This window comes from Triticum dicoccoides, chromosome 1B (assembly GCF_002162155.2).
Source record: "Triticum dicoccoides isolate Atlit2015 ecotype Zavitan chromosome 1B, WEW_v2.0, whole genome shotgun sequence".
Classification (NCBI taxonomy): domain Eukaryota; kingdom Viridiplantae; phylum Streptophyta; class Magnoliopsida; order Poales; family Poaceae; genus Triticum; species Triticum dicoccoides.
In genome coordinates, this window is record NC_041381.1 from 346,632,322 (window position 1) to 346,638,473 (window position 6,152).

General features: G+C 43.3%; 1 long non-coding RNA gene across 7 annotated transcripts; it reads right to left on the reverse strand.

Annotated features, from left to right (window-relative positions):
• Positions 1-503: 503 nt before the first annotated feature.
• Positions 504-5,027, reverse strand: LOC119334375. Of its 7 annotated transcripts, none has more exons than XR_005161298.1 (5): positions 4,639-5,027; positions 2,729-4,141; positions 2,530-2,622; positions 2,295-2,438; positions 504-1,389 (listed from the first exon to the last, which is right to left on the reverse strand). It is a non-coding gene; the product is annotated as an uncharacterized LOC119334375 (long non-coding RNA). The 7 variants fall into 7 exon arrangements; XR_005161303.1 differs by having other exon boundaries at positions 504-2,042; XR_005161310.1 differs by having other exon boundaries at positions 517-2,438; positions 2,729-3,591; positions 4,053-4,141.
• Positions 5,028-6,152: the final 1,125 nt, after the last annotated feature.

The following is a 6,152-nucleotide window of genomic DNA, read 5'->3' on the forward strand; positions in this document are numbered from 1 at the left end:
GCATTTATTATATATACTAGTTTACACATTGCGCCAAATGGCGCAGAGGCACGCTAAAGCCATGTTCGCGATGAAAAAATTTGCATGGTTTGGTCCTCTTTGATATGAAAACGGTGGAATCTTGCGTATAATGATATGAATATGCTCAGTTTATCTTAATATACTTGTTTTATTTTAATAGCATAGAGTCGAATTTGAAAAAAAAAACATTCGTTGCTATGAAAGATTAAAATAGAAGTGTTTTGAAAAGGTTGTCTCTCTCAATAAAAATTGGTTGTAGCAATCATTGAGGCATATGTTGTGGGCTTGCGAAGGGTTTTCAGTGTGGCCTGATATGCACACTAGGCCCAAGGCTTTATTCATTTTTCAGCGCATGTATTTTAGAATATGAGTCCACTTTCACAGCCGTGCGAGCCCATTTTCACAGCCACATGGAAACAAGCTATTTTGTATTAGCAAATTTAGCTTTGTTGTCTACAGAAACAAGAATTGTATACGCAATAGGAATCCTGAGTATGTTGATGGCCTTGGCTATGCCAGCAATAGACATAAATGCCACTCAAAATAAAATAAAAGGCCAGAGACATAAATGGTGCAAGCAACAGAGAGTGATCATTAGCTCGTACACACATAGTCTTGGCAAGTCTTACTCTGTGGTTGGTCTAAAGAGAAATATAATTATACATTACGGTTAACCTATGCGGTTAAACAAAAGGGGCGAAATAGACTACAATTCTAAAAGGTCTATTTTAGGATGCATTCTTGTAGAGTACAACTCTAGAAACCTCTCCTGATGCTTTTTAGCCGCTTCTCTGATTTGAGCACCCTGCGCTTGAGCTTTTCTGCTATCTTTTCAATGTTGTTAAGAGGTTTGTTCATAAGCTGATCCATGGGTTCTTTCCCAGACGATCTATTGAGCACTGTTACATTGCATATATGATCAAATAATCCATGATGTATCTTGTATAAGAACGAACCAGCCCATAGCATTTTTCTTGTTCTTATACCTAGCCATCATTAATTTGTTCTTGATGGATCTGATATTTGCCATTGTTTTCTGCTTGTTATACTTAGCTACAGCCAGCTCATGCTTTAGAGACTGATTTTCCTCATCTAGTCTCTTCATGTTCTTGTAATTGTAGTCTCTTAGTTCAGTCTTAACCCTGCATTTTATGTATCCAATTGCTTCCATGGCAACTGTGTCTTCTGACATTGCATGATCGATACACTGCACCCCAGGAATAGCCATACGACTGCCATGATCTTCAACATATGATGTGGGCGTATGGAAAAAAAACAGTGACGCATACTCTACCGCCATCACATGCTTTGCTTCGATACTCAGCTGTTGGAAGCTCTAAAGTCTCTAAAAGAACATCCAACATCATCCTGTAAGAGATTTTGATCATTGGTGGTGTGGCATGTGATTTTAAACGGATGTCATTAGGCGCAAGGGCATGAATCATATTTCGGCAACTAAAAGCTTTTAGAGGGGAAAATGTACTTTGAATAATCTAAGTAAAATATTGTTTTTTGTTATGGCAACAACTGGATGATCAAATTCAAGGATGAGAGAACAAGAAACAAAGATAACTAATTTATCCTGGACAACTTTATGTGCAGGATGCTGATGAAGGTAAGTTTGTATATGATTACTTGTATAAGCATAAGCTATGCATCGACGGTGTAAACCACAACATTTACTACCTGGTAGCTTCAAATTATCACAAGTATGAATTGAATCCTGAGTGCAATGTATAAACAGAAGTCTTGTGCCTGAATAAAAATACTTTGGTGTGCAAGAGTCGCATACGAACATACATCTAACACTGAAACAGTGCAAGAAGCGGTTTCTCTGAAAGCAAAGAGGGAATTGTTTTACAAAGCTTAAGTACAGAAATCACTAAAGAACTATATTACTGACCTTTCCTGAAATTATGCAAGCAGTTGGTATATTCGTTTTAGATGACGATGCTAGGATTGGTTTTCATGGTTCAAATTTTGTCTTGCTGAGTGGTGTCAGTATAGGCATATCTTTTTGCCTGCTTAAAACTTCATGACATTAAGAAATAGTTTTCATAATAAGACTATGAAGCTTAAATTACGCATCTTACTGAGAGGAAATAGGCATAGAAAAACTATCTACAAATGATGACGCTAGCATTGGTTTTCATGGTTCAAATTTTGTCTTGCTAAGTGGTGTCAGTATAGGCATATCTTTTTGCCTGCTTAAATCTTCATGACAAGAAATAGTTTTCATAATAAGCCTATGAAGCTTAAATTACGCATCTTACTGAGAGGAAGTGCCAGGCATGGAAGAGGCCCTTAGCCACTTCTCATCGGATTACACTGAGTATGAGAATTCACAGCCCCATTGTGAGGTTGGTGATTATATAGTAGAAAACAACCGATGCTTTAGTTATGCCTGGCACTTCCTGCTGCATCAAATATTCAGAACAGCTTCAGTGTATACCAAGGAAATCATTCTGGTCAAAGGAATGCTTGTCTATTTTTCAGAAAGGAAGCTACCTTAGGCAGCTGGTCTTCAGATTGGTTATTGTTGGAGTATTCTTCATCCGGAGAGAACTTGGCATGTATCTCCTCTGCATCCAGTGGCATCTCCTGTTAAATCAGGCAGATATATCAAATGGTGACCACAGTTACAACCTAAATCAGAAAGAGGGCACATAGATCTGCAGGTACATCACTGAATCGCAAGTGTAGTTACCTATGGTCCTATTGAGGTCTTCTCCGGGCATCCAGATACTGAAACACATGGAGAAGCAGCGGCTAGCAATATTGACGGTGCCCGCGCCGGCGTGTTCATTGTTTGAGAGCGAGGCACTGAACGTGCGGGAGAGAACACTCTGCCGATCTAGGGTTTCATCTGTCTGTCTTCATAGCAATATATGATATACCTATGGAATTTTGGCTGGGCTATTGTCTCTGGGCCCATACACCACAGCACCCAAGGGCCTCCATAGTAGCTGGAATCCGAATAGAAACGTAGGAGCTGTGTCAAACAAAAAGGGCGAATAGAAAAGTACACAAAGGGCCACACTAATTGTTGATCTTAGGTAATAGCAAACAGAAGCAGGCAATACAGTCTTACAAATGGAGTGCAAAGCTGAGTATCTAAGGTCTTAAACTGACATTACAGTTTGAAAATAAAAACACACTGGTAGCATAGTACGGTTGCTTGTTAATAAGCCATCTGTAATAGGCAGTTGAATTTTTTGATCTTCTTCCCTATTTGATGTATAGCAGTTCACTCAGAGAGTAGAATACATCAACTTTTCTAGGCTTCATCGCAGCAATATTCCTGTGGGAAATGAAGAAACAAGTTCACTATTATTTCATAGGACCTTGTCAGTATGTGTACTTTGTTGTCCTATAGGTTCTAAGTTCTTGTAGCCAGCGCAAAATATTGATAGCAATCAAGCCATGCCCTCTTGATTTGAGATTTTCAAGCAAACAAAGGCTACAGCCAAAGCTGTCAGATCAGGGGCAGAGAAGAAAAGAAGAAAGAAATAAAAGTCTACCTTTCATCGAATAGTTTTAAGGAGCTTCTGTACCGGCCATTTGCACCTCCTGCTCCGTAGCTAAAACATAAATTCTCAAAATGAAGGGGAAAAATACACTGCCACACATGCACACTACCATTATTCGGCATGTCCAGCAATCGATCAAAACCAAATAAGCATGGTTGCAGAAACAATAAAGATATATTTTAGCCAAAGTTCTCCGTTAGCCGGTCATATTATCTTTCAATCAGAACCAAATAAGGTTGGTTGCACAAACAAATAAAGAAATAGTTTAACCGAAGTTCTCCTTTAGTCGGTCCTATTATCTAATTTCCTAAAAGTGCAGAATATGTTTCTACACTCATAACATCAAATGCAAGTTCCGTTCAGCGAAATCTTCTGATAGATTCTTCATCTACCCTTCTTTATCAAATCTGTAAACACTGTGTCTAGCTAAAAACATATACTACTATGAAATCAAAGTCAGAGACACAAGAGTAAAGAGGTAAAGAGAAAGAAGCACTTAACAGAGATTTATCATGGGCTGACTATTGCTGCTGCAGTATGATTGTTTGGCCCCAGCGTTGCAGCGTCTCATCTCACGTTGTTCGTCTACACTGCATATAGTTCAATGGATAGGAACTGTAAAAAGAGGTCTAGTTGAAAACTACATATAGTTCAATGGATATGAACTGTAAAAAGAAGCTAACTAATCCGAGATTTCCTTTGTCCTCTGGAGACAAAAATGGGAAGGTTTTGAGATATATTTTGCAGCACGAAAAAAAATCCAGTATTATTTGAACATGCACATTCCCTTGATCTAGTTCACTTTATTAAAACCAAAGAAATACAAGGGGATATCTGGACTACCACAATCAATATCCATTACATCGAAATTGGAAAGTAAAAAAATAATAAAACAAGAAGAAAGTCATGAACAGAGCATTGAGGAATCAGTAGAAAAATTTCATGCAAGAAAAAAGAACTCAGCAATGGTTGCTTGCTATAATCCCTGCAAATCGAAAGAACACCAATTACATATGGAGATGCATAAATAGCAAGATCAGGAGGAGACTATCGAGAGAGGGGGGTCAGGAGCGGAGGGGAAGTTCACCATGGCATCGGCCATTTCTTGATGCTCGCTCCCCAAAATCAGCCTGTGGTTGCCTGTCCCCGCCGCCGCACAAATGGTGCTATGCAGAGCAAGGCGGATGCAGAGGCGGCGGCGACGCTCACGACGTGGCGGAGGCGAACCAATCCGCTTCCCTGGCTGGCATCCGCGCCTCTCCTCCTTATCTGGCCGGCGACGCCCGGTTGAGCTCCTCCTCCCGCGGCTTCCTCGCGAGCTGGGCTGGATAAAGGCCTCGGAAGGCGGTGGATCTCGTCCAAAGAGGCGGCAGAGCTCCAGGGGCTGCGGGGGGAGGGAGGACCGGAGCAGGAGCGCGACGGCTGTGTCAACGAGGAAGGAAGGAGCAAGGAGAAGAGAGGGTTGTGGCGACTCACACCGCCCGCTCCTGCTGCCGTAGACGAGATGACAAATTTGACCTATAGGCGAAATTAAATCATAGAATGAACTATCCGTGAAATTATTTCACGCGGTTGACCCGTGGCGCCTAGCTCTCAGGCGCTGCATTAGTACAACGCCCGGGAGCTAGGCGCTGCACTAGTGCAACGCCCGGGAGCTAGGCGCTGCACTAGTGCAACGCCTAGGAGCTAGGCGCTACACTGTGTAGTGTGGCGCCTAACTCTCAGGCGCTGCACACCACTTAGTAATTTTCTGATCACATGTGTGCGACGCTGGCCGTGTAGCGCCTATCTCTGAGGCGTTGCACAGTGTAGTGTGGCGCCTTCGTGGCGGGCGTCACACAAAAAGGTCAGCCGCGTGAAATAGTTTTACGGATAGTTCATTCTATGATTTGATTTCGTCTATAAGTCAAATTTGTCAAATTTGCCGACGAGATGCGGCTTGGGGCGTGGCGTAGGACTCTGGCAGAGCATGATGCAGGAGTCAGCCTCACAACTCTCTCCAACACAACGACGCGACCACCCCAACAAGAGTGCAGCCGACGAGCGGGGCCAGAAGCAGCACCGGGCCACCCATGACGCCTCGGATGCACTGTCCACAACGCACGACTCGCGAAGCACAGGCAAATTTGACCATTTTGACCTATGGACGAAATCAATTTAGGTAATGAACTGACCGTGAAACTATTTCACAGCCCTAACCTTTTTGTGTAGCGCCCGCCACGACGGCGCCACACCCTACTGTGCAGCGCCTAGCACGGGGGCGTTGCACACCAGTCCACCGTGGCAGCCCCTGGGCCCACACCCAGCAGTGCAACGCCTCCGTGCTAGATGCCACACATGTAATGTGCAGCGCCCAGCCCGTAGGCGCCACACTTGTAAAGTGCAGCGCCTAGCGCGTAGGCGCTGCACTGTGACTTATTCAGCCCCCCCTCCCCCACCCCCACACCACACACTCTCCCACTTTCCTCCCCGAGCTTTGCCCCCTCTCCCACTCTCTCCCCCTCTCAAATCCTCTCCCAAATCTTGCAAATTTGAAGAATTTGTTCGTGGATTTCGAAGTCAAACCCTCCCTCAAGGTAATATTCTCCGATCCCCTTGTTT